Source organism: Thamnophis sirtalis, unplaced genomic scaffold (assembly GCF_051295495.1).
Source record: "Thamnophis sirtalis isolate CommonGarterSnake01/CBP01778 unplaced genomic scaffold, rThaSir2_p1.2 scaffold_2, whole genome shotgun sequence".
Lineage (NCBI taxonomy): Eukaryota > Metazoa > Chordata > Lepidosauria > Squamata > Natricidae > Thamnophis > Thamnophis sirtalis.
In genome coordinates, this window is record NW_028261382.1 from 79,292,473 (window position 1) to 79,302,695 (window position 10,223).

A 10,223-nucleotide genomic window follows, 5' to 3' on the forward strand; every position below is an offset into this window, starting at 1 on the left:
GGTGAATTGTCACTGTAAGTGAACTTATAATTCTCAAGTCCAGTACAAAATCCTCGATAATCTGGCACCAAAACCAATCAATAAGTAAAGTTCATTTTTTATAATAGTCCATTGCTGTGGCAATAATATTTTCAGGAAAGCAAAGCCTTAAAGATTTTTTTTAAAAAATGTAATGTCACATTATTCATTTTAGCTAAGTAAATATAATTTCAAACTGCATTCAAAGCCTGCCACCTAAAGTAGTTACCTCATCTCTAGCAGCAAATCTTCCCCAATTTTCAATAGTTCTGTCAGAGGATTAATTCCCATAAGTGTAACAATCTTCTGCCATTACTTTGTGGGTTGTGAAAGCATACTCAGGTATGTTTTATCTACATATCTCAACAATCTACAATAATCTGTGAACAATCAAGAGTGGGGGGAGCTGTCTTCACCCTCTTTCTCTCACACATGATATCCAGGCAGAATTGCCTCTTAATCCTCTGAAATTTACCCCATCCCTTCTGGAAATCATTTCTTCACTGCATTTCAGCACAGGAATTTATCTGTGACTATACTAATGTTGAAGAAGAAGCACATAAAGGAATCAATCTGGATTTAGATTCTGCTACAACTATTGATTTACCAAGTGGTCTTTTGCAAGTTGGATAAGTATCTTGAGCTTTCTGTCTATAAAATGAAATAGGCAAGTTTATATAGTGACACTGTATGAGATAGTGAATGCTTCATGCATAATGAGGATGAATAAAATAAAATGGGTAATAAATATATGGATATTAACTGAATTGTTTGAAATTCCTCTGAGATTTGTTAAACCATTTGTTATCCTGCCAGGGCATGTTATACTCCATTAAAAGTGATCAGTTTTAAACATTTAGATTTTTAAATCATAGTATTTTTTTAAACGATCTTTGTATGTGTAGCAACCCTGACATCTACTATGCAAGAGTCTCAACTGCACCCTTAAATACATGCTATTTATTTGTCTTCTATCTGCATATAGTCATGCTGGCCACATTGCCACAGAAGCTCTTCAGCTGTAAATCAGAGGTGAACACTGCCCCCTAGAGTTAGACACATTTTAATGCATTGGTAACAATGTTTGATACGTTTTTCATATCATATTTGGCCAGAGGATTTAGGAGCAATAACAGCTACAGTAAATGAAGCTCACCAGTTATGTGGATTTTGTCAACATAAAGTCAGTAATCTTTGTGGTTTTGGTGCCAGATCTTCTTTCACACACTTTGGTCTGCTGACACCCAAGATAATATCCAAGAGAATAGGAAGGGATGATGGCATTTCTAGCTTTTATTACATAGTACTAACTTTGGTTTTGAAAATTCTAAATTAAACACTTTGATATTAATGGTAGATAACTTTCCAGACAGAGCACATGAATTTCACACTGTCCTTTGAATCATAAAGAGTAATGGTGTGCGGGAATGACCCTGAAAAAGACTGAGCAAAGCGAGGGAACATAACATAAGAGACAATATGGCCCATAGCTGCATAGTAGGTGGAGCAAGAGGCTCAAAATGGATGTTCCCTAATTTCTCAGGCTGCAAAGGAGACAGTGGGAGAATTGTACTTTCAGACATTAGAGGATTTGGTTTTCAGGAGCCTCATCCGTCCACTTCTACTTCTGTTCTGTAGTGGAAAAAGCTTCTCAAACAGAGGCATTAAAATTGCTCACTTGTGTCCTGGTTCTTAGTACTCAAGTACTTGATTCCAAAATGTTGTGTACTACAGTTTCCTCTCTGGTCTGTTTGGCTAGAGGGGCGTGTCCTTGTTTCTGATTGGTTACCTGTTTGACAGCTGGGGTATATAAAGAACTGTGAAATAGGGCTCAGCTGTTGCCAGTTAGCTAAAACGCGTGAAATGTGAAGTGCCGCGTTTGGCAACCTTTTAGAAATAAACTGTTAGCTGACTTGAAGTCCTGGCTCGCCTCTGTTTGTCTGACCGTGTTCTCCCAGCTATAACATTGGCGACGAGGGTGGGATGCCTCTGAGGCTGAGTCCAGGCAGAGCTGAGAAAGTCACTAATCAAAGAGCGATGTCATTAGAGCTAAAGTCCCTCAGGGAATCCCTTGACGAGACGTCAAGCGAGTCACTTCTACTACGAAGACCGATTTGGGGTTAAGCCAAAGGGGAGAAAAAGTTACCTCAGAATGGCTTCAATGAATACATTAGCCAGTTTTAACCTGGCCAAACAGACTTGGGACTCTTATATTACCCGATTTGAGTGTTTTTTTAGAAGCCAACGGCTTTGCTAACCTAACTGAACAGAGAAAGAAATTGTGTTTTTTAAATCTGTGTAGCACGGAGATGTTTAACCTTGCGGAATCGCTAGTGGCTCCGCACTCAGTCCGCATTGTGACATGGGATGTTTTGATGACAAAGGTAAAAAATCATTATGCCCCATCACTTTCTCGCACTTCACACCGGTTTGCCTTTTACAGCAGGTTTCAGCGTGAGGAAGAGACAATTAATGAATATATGGCTGCTTTAAGAGCTGCGGCCCTCCATTGTTGTTTTAAAGATTTGGATGAGCCCATTACAGATCAGCTTGTAGGTGGGGTTAGAGACCTCTGTATTCAGCGCCATCTACTGGCCAAACCTTAGTTAGATTTACAAACAGCTTTAGATGAAGCCAGGGCAGTAGAGGTTTAGGTTTAGGAACAGGCCAGAGATCGACAGGGTAATGTTTTGCCTCAAACTACCTGCCCAGGGTGTGGAGGTAGGCATGATAGAATGGAGTGCCATTTTGAAAATACCATTTGTCTCCGTTGTGGAAAAGGGGGTCATTTAGCAAGGGTCTGCAGGGCCACTGCTCCTTGTGCAAATGCGCAGAAAGGCAGTCTCCCTAGCACCAGTCAGGGCTACAGAAAAAAAAAACCAAATTTACCAGGGGCCAGAGTTTCAGGAAAAGGTATTCCTGTTTTGCTGTAAATGAGGATAGGGAAGAAACTGAAGTGGACCAGATTGTCCATGGTCCGAGAGGGAAAATTTTCCTTACGGTCCACTTGGAGGGCAGACCCTGTCAGATGGAGGTTGACACAGGATCAGCTATATCAATAATTTTTTGGGCAACTGTTAACAGGATAATTCCGGCTTTAGCCAAGACAAGTTTGGAGCCTTGTCTGTTAAGATTAAGGGATTTCCAAGGAAATCTCGTTCCAGGGCTGGGTAAATATCTCTTTAAGGTAGCATTTAAGCAGTTCAACAAAAAGTTACCTCTGATTGTGGTGAAAGGTCCCCGGCCAGTATATTAGGATTGGAATGGTTTGAGGCTTTGGGACTTGGCATAACAGGCATTGATCAAATCCAGAGTACTACGGATTTGGATTTGTTAATTAAGGAATTCCCCAAAGTTTTTGGGGAGGGTTTGGGGAAGTACACTGGTACTCCCATTTCGCTTTAGACCCACAGGTTCTGCCACGGAGGCTGAAGCCGCGGCGGGTACCTTTTGCATTAGAACCTAAAGTGGATGCAGAAATTGATAAATTACTGGCCCAAGGGATAGTAGAACCCATAGACCATGCTCGTTGGGAAACTCCGATAGTGATGCCAGTGAAGAGTGATGGATCTGTGAGGATCTGTGCTGATTTTATGTGCACATTAAACAGAGCATTGCAGCAGAGCACATACCTGGTGCCCGTGGTGCAGCATCTGCTGCACTCTCTGGGGCAGGGGACCATATTTGCAAAGCTAGACCTAGCACAGGCATATCAGCAGTTGCCTGTGAACGAGGCAACTGCTGAAGCACAGACTATATTTACGCATAGGGGTGCGTTCAAGTGTAACCGGCTCCAATTTGGAGTCAGTGTGGCACCTGGGCTCTTTCAAAATTTAATGGAAAGGCTGGCTCAGCTTCACAACCGCTTTTCTACCAAAGCCAAATGTAGCCACTAATGCCCTACACTTTAATTCCCCCACCTGCATTTCCAACAAGCTGCATTTTATAATTTGACAGAAGGGGGAATGATCCTTCTGCAAATATAAGAACATTAAACTAAAACAATTTTAAAAAGAACAAAAAACAAAGGATTTGGAGAGGACAGATCAGTATAGCCAGATTTTAAGGCTTTACCTGAGGAATAAAAGAGAGAGTGGATCTTACTTCCTGTGGCAAAATGTTCTAAAGGGGAGGAGCAATGGCAGAAGATGTTCTTCTTCTGGATTCCACCAGCTGAAATTCATTGGCAGAAGGATCTGCAGCAGCCCCCTTCTGCCAGCGTGAGTGGGGAAAGTCAATCTCATTGGGGAAAGATGATTCTGTAGATATCCTACATCCATGGCATAAAGGGCTTTAAAGATAATAATTAACATTCTTAATAGAACCCAGTAAAAGATCAGATAGAGTGGCTCAGTGGCTAAGACACTGAGCTTGTCTATCAGAAGGTCAGCAGTTCAGCACCGCATAATGGAGTGAGCTCCCGTTATTTCTCCCAGCTTCTGCCAACCTAACAGTTCAAAAACATGTAAAAAATGCAAATAGAAAAATAGGGACCACTTTGGTGAGAAGGTAACAGCACTCTGTGCGCCTTTGGCATTTAGTTATGCCGGCCACATGACCACGGAGACATTTTCTGACATCTCTGGCTCTTTGGCTTAGGAATGGAGACGAGCAACGTCCTTAGAGATGGAAATTACTAGCACGCATGTGTGGGGAACCTTTACCTTTGCTATCCAAGGAGCCTCCAAAACTATCCATCGGTGGGTGGGAGGCTCTAACAGAGACTCTAACAGTGGGAGGGGAGGCACCCTACTTCCGTGCTCCCGGCTGGCAAGGACTGCTGCTCCAGCGCAGGCCGGCAGAGAAAGAGAGGCAGCCCCCTCCTCTGCCTCCTCCTGGATCACTTTTTTCAATCCAGGTTTTTAAAAAATAATTAAATCAGGGAGGAGGAGCACAAAGTGGAATAGCCAGGCAAAGCCCTTGCTTTGTGGGTAAGGATTTCGGGAGGAGCTCCCAAGCAGGGAGAAGGAGCCTTGGGAAATAAATGAGTTGGCTTCTCTGCTTTGCTTTTAAATGCACCCATAGGTGTACATTTCTCTGTTTTCTTCCCTATCGCTGGTATGAGGCTCTTGCTGGAGGCTGGATGGCCTTTCGGGGGCTTGTTATTTACACACAACACACTATATCCCCTTCTATGGCCCTGTCATTCCAAACAGAGTTTTGCGCCCTGCGAGGGGGCCACCTCCAGCACTCCTCTGCCACCTTCCTTGCCTCTGGTTCATCCTACCGCCCCCCAGGGATGGTACTGCCCACTTTGGGAACCACTGAGTTAGAGCAGCATCAGTACAAAATATCTTAATGCAATTCTTTGAATTAGGCATAATAGGAAAAGTACAACAGAAAAGAAATATATTAGATGCTCCTGTACATGCATGCAAATTTTAATACAGGCTTCTTGTTAATACAAAAGTTATAATGATTGAATTTAGCTATAATTTACCTATTTCATTTATACCCCAAGTTTCATCTCAGATTAATATTTAATATAATAAATTCACAGAATCTATGAGATTAGACTATGCTATAGTTTATAGAATAAAAACCTTTGCAAATCTTTAGCCAAATATCAAACGCTCATTGTAAAATAACCAATACTTCTACAACACATGTTCATAACTCTGCTAAGAATGGACTATCTTTTGTCCTCTATATGAAGACAAAGACAGAAAGGCAGGAAAACTAAAGTTGATATAGAAATACTACAATCCCAAACAAACATTCAATAAGTAAACTCATTAGAATACATTGAGCGCACAAAGAACACACAAAGGAATATATTGCTTTTAATCTTTTAAAGATTAATGTCTTTTGTTGGAATAATCCTAGCTGTTCCCTAATTCTGAAGTCTGTCATGTGTTTCCTAGTGTAGTCTTTCTCAACCTCAGCAACTCAACTCAGCATGCTGACTGGGGAATCCTGGGAGTTGAAGTCTACACAGCTTAATATTGCTGAGGTTGAGAGAACACTCTACTTGTGGTGTTGCGGGGGGAAACTCACAATGGCAGTTGTATATAAGAGAACTTATATAAAATGTTGTACCGATGGCACTTATCATCAGTGAGATTGACCAAGATGTATCCAAACATTCTGCAGAATATTGGAGATGCAGACATAAATCTGGAATGCTTTATCATATTTGGTGGACGTGTTCCCATGCCAGGAAATATTGGCTTAAAATTAAGGATTGGTTGGAAGAAACCATGGAAGAGAGGATAGTATTGAAACCAGAATTATATGTATTAGGTATTAGACCAAGAGATGGATAAGAAATACCAATATATAACATTACACATACTAACTGCTGCAAGGATTGCCTTTGTGAAAAATTGGAAAAACTGATCCCCCCCAACCGATGACATGATAATTATGATAATGATTAAATGTGTTGAAATGGACAGGATGACCATGGAGTTAAAAGAAAGGGAAAATTATAAAATTTGGAGTAGACTGTATGACTAGAGAATTAAAGCCAAAACAAGAAATAAAAGTTTTGAAAACTATCGAATACACTATGAAGAAAAATGTATATATGTAAAATTTGATTATATGTACTAACTATATTATTATATTATAACATAATTATCACATGATCATTAATTAGTTAAAAACTAAGGGAAGGCAATAATTAAACTATAAATTACAAAAGGAGAATATATATGCTGATACGGAAAGCTGTGAAAGTATATTACATTGTTATATTTTTTGTGTTTTTATCTGTTTTGTATTTGTTTTTGTATTTATTTCTTCTGGTTCGTTTTAAACTTTAAAATGTTTAATAAAAACTATTTTTTTTAAAAAAAAAAGATAAAAGAATTTGCCACTTTCCAATTTAGTCAAACTCCTATTATTGTAAGGAAAGGCAGGCTTAAACTTCAAAGAGAGACCAAGAGATATCTCACATGGAGATATCTCTTAGTCTGCAACTTTTATCATCTATCTTCATCCAAAAATAAATACCTCTGCATGTTTTCCACAGCCATTATCAGCTCATCAAACTTTTTTTTAAAAAAAGTGTTCATGTTCATAAAGCAACATCTAAAAATAAAGAAAAAAAGGAAAACACCAAAATTGAGCCAATAGGATTCTACTCAAAGTGACAGGCACAACTACCCTTCCTTCCTTCCTTCCTTCCTTCCTTCCTTCCTTCCTTCCTTCCTTCCTTCCTTCCTTCCTTCCTTCCTTCCTTCCTTCCTTCCTATTATTTCATGGATTTATAACCAGTGGTTATCATACAGCATTCTAAGGTAATGTGGCAAAACTTTGTTGATCTTGATGCTTGCAAATGAGGATCAGTTTGATCCAATGGTTAAGTTATCAGGCTAGAAATCAGGAGACCATAAGTTTGAGTTAACCCTATCAAGGCCAGCTGGGTGACTTTGGGCCACTATCTCAGCCTCACAGGGTTATTAATGTAGGGAAAATAGAAGGAAGAAGGTGTGTCTGTGTGTGTGTGTGTGTGCCAGGGGTGGGTTTCAAAAATTGTTCGAACCTACTCTGTGGGCGTGGCCTCCTTTGTGGGAGTGGCTTGCTGCCCATGTGACCGGATGGGAGTGGCTTGCCACCCATGTGACCGGATGGGAGTGGCCTGCCACCCATGTGACCTGGTGGGAGTGGCCAAGACGATGTTATTATTAGATATTACTAATTACTAGATATTATTAATATTACTAGATCATTATTAATGCATAGATAACTGTGGGACATTACACACCCACCCACACCCACAAACTATGACAGTGCTAGGAAAACACCAAAAAAATAAAATCCCCCCCCCCCCCAAAAGAAAGACTGCCAATGAAACCAGTTTTTTTTTCCTAAGCCTAAGAACAGGAAAGACAAAGTCACTGGAATAAAAACCATCAAGGCAATGTGGAAAATTATAAAGGACAGGCACTCACAGAACCATCAACCACCTCAGAATTACCTAAACAAGTAAGGTGACCAGATTTTCAGATTGGTAAAGAGGGACACCATTGACCGGGGGGGGGGGAGCTAGGCCGCGGCGGTTACTGCCAGCCCGCGACCTCGCTAGGGACGTCTGGTCACCTTAATTATATACATCCTCTCTCTCTCTATCCATCCATCCGTCTGTCTGTCTATCTGCCTGCCTATCTAGTTATGGTATCCCTCTCCCTCCTTCTTATTATATTGTAAGTCACTGAAGAGATTAGCAAATGAACATCCTCTCATTACTCCATTCTGTTTAATTAGAATGAATTCACTGTTTCCTTTTCAGGGATGTAAAGTGTGGCAGGTTATACTGCAGACATGGAAACAAACTGCAATGCAAAATGAAATATTTTCCAGAAACGGAAGATGATGGATTGGTTACAGCTGGAACAAAATGTGGAGATGGAAGGGTTAGTAAAAGATTACCTCTAATCTATGTCCTCGGATTCCAAGGGTTGATCACTACAAATGGATCTTGCTGAAAGCTGGTTTAGGTTTTCCAAACTACAGTGAATGTACACAGAAGAAAAAGTATCCCTCTAGCATTCTTTTGGTTTTCTTATTACTTTGTTTTTCCTTCAAACAGCAGCCACAACAAATAAGGTGAATATCCAGGGCTGTTTCTTCCTTCTAAGAACAAAGTGCCTGGCCTTCTCAGAGTCTTGTGCTTCTCCCTAGCAAGCACTTTCTGGACAGAGACAGTCCTTTCTCTTCACTTGTAGGTATCTCCATACTAGGGAAGGTGGAAGAGAGAAATGAGAAAATCAGGGCAGAGCTGGTTGTGACCCAAAGGTCTACAGTTCAGTGAAGCCACTTAGAAATGCTGAAGAAATCCCGAAGCTTATAGGAAAGGATCAGGAATCACTTCACCCTGTCTTTTTATACAATGTAAAACCTGGAAAAAAAAATCGGGTTAGTGTTAAAGAATGACATAGTTTAGTTCTGAGGAAATTGCTGTCTTACTCTAGTGCAAGGGGTGTCAAATTCAAGGCCCAGGGGCTGGATCCAGCCCACATGTTGCTTAGATCTGGTCCACAGGGCCACCCTGGAAACAGGGAAGGCCTTGCCCACGGTGCCTCTGACAGCGAAAATGGAGGTCCAAACTCCGCTTTTGCTGGCAAAGGGTTGCAGGAGTCTGTTGCAGCTGAAAATGGAGCTTGGGAACCTGTTTCCTCTGACAGAGCGCTCAAGCCACCACAGGCAAAACCAGCAAAAATGATGTTGAGATAGCCACACCCACCCTGGCCATGCCTATTCTGCCCCCCCCCCCCCCAGGTCAAACAGAACCTTGAGTTTGACACCCCTGCTCTATTGATAATCTGTTACTTTGATTTTCAGGTCTGCAGCAACGGGTATTGTGTTGATGTGCGGAAAGCCTACTGATTCAACCACTGGATTCTCTATAATTTGATTTTGGAAATCTTTCTTCCAGAAGGCTTCAGTCAATTCCAAAGAGACACACTTGTCTTTATCCTACTAGTAAATCATTCTTATCTTCCAGATGGCATCTTAATTTTGCAATATTTCTTCTCCATATTTAACCTGATTATCTTTTGCTATAATCAAACTTTTCTCTGGCACAAAGCTCCATGGTCACGTACAACACCACAGGCTTATTTGCTGTCAAGAAAAAAATGGCCATTTTATCCCTTGCCAATTGCAATGCATATTTAATGCAACAAGTTCTGCTTTTGAGCTGGTGTATTGAAAGACAATGCTTCCTCACCAAAAAATTTATACTGGCTTTCCAAGATGTAGCTGCTTTCATCAATAAATTATTCTCATTCTGCATTTGTAAAGGCTCATCTTTCAAATCTGGTTTGATGAAGTAAACTGTATCAAGAACTTACATGCAATCATGAGTTAAACCTTCTAGGTGAAATATCTACTGGTATTAAAGAAGTTTGATTTAGCTTATTCACAGTCACCTGTCTCAATCTAGCTCAGGAAGAGCCTCTAAATATAAATCTTTCCCATAATGCAACATGTGTGCTTTTCAAAAGGCAACTGGACTTTCTTGTTTTTTCCTTGAAAATGTTTCACTCTGATACCATCGGGTGAATTGTCACTCTAAGTGAACATATAATTCTCAAGTCCACTACAAAATCCTCGATATTCTGGCACCAAAACCAATCAATAAGTAAAGTTCATTTTTTCTAATAGACCATTGCTGTGGCAATAATATTTTCTGGAAATCAAAGCCTTAGAAAGGTTTATTTTTAATGTTATATCACATTATTCATTTAAATTGGGTA

General features: G+C 40.5%; 1 long non-coding RNA gene across 1 annotated transcript; it reads left to right on the forward strand.

Annotated features, from left to right (window-relative positions):
• The first annotated feature begins 8,301 nt into the window (after nucleotides 1–8,301).
• LOC148048951 (uncharacterized) lies at nucleotides 8,302–9,885 on the forward strand. Its single transcript, XR_015695329.1, has 2 exons — nucleotides 8,302–8,378; nucleotides 9,307–9,885. It is a non-coding gene; the product is annotated as an uncharacterized LOC148048951 (long non-coding RNA).
• Nucleotides 9,886–10,223: the final 338 nt, after the last annotated feature.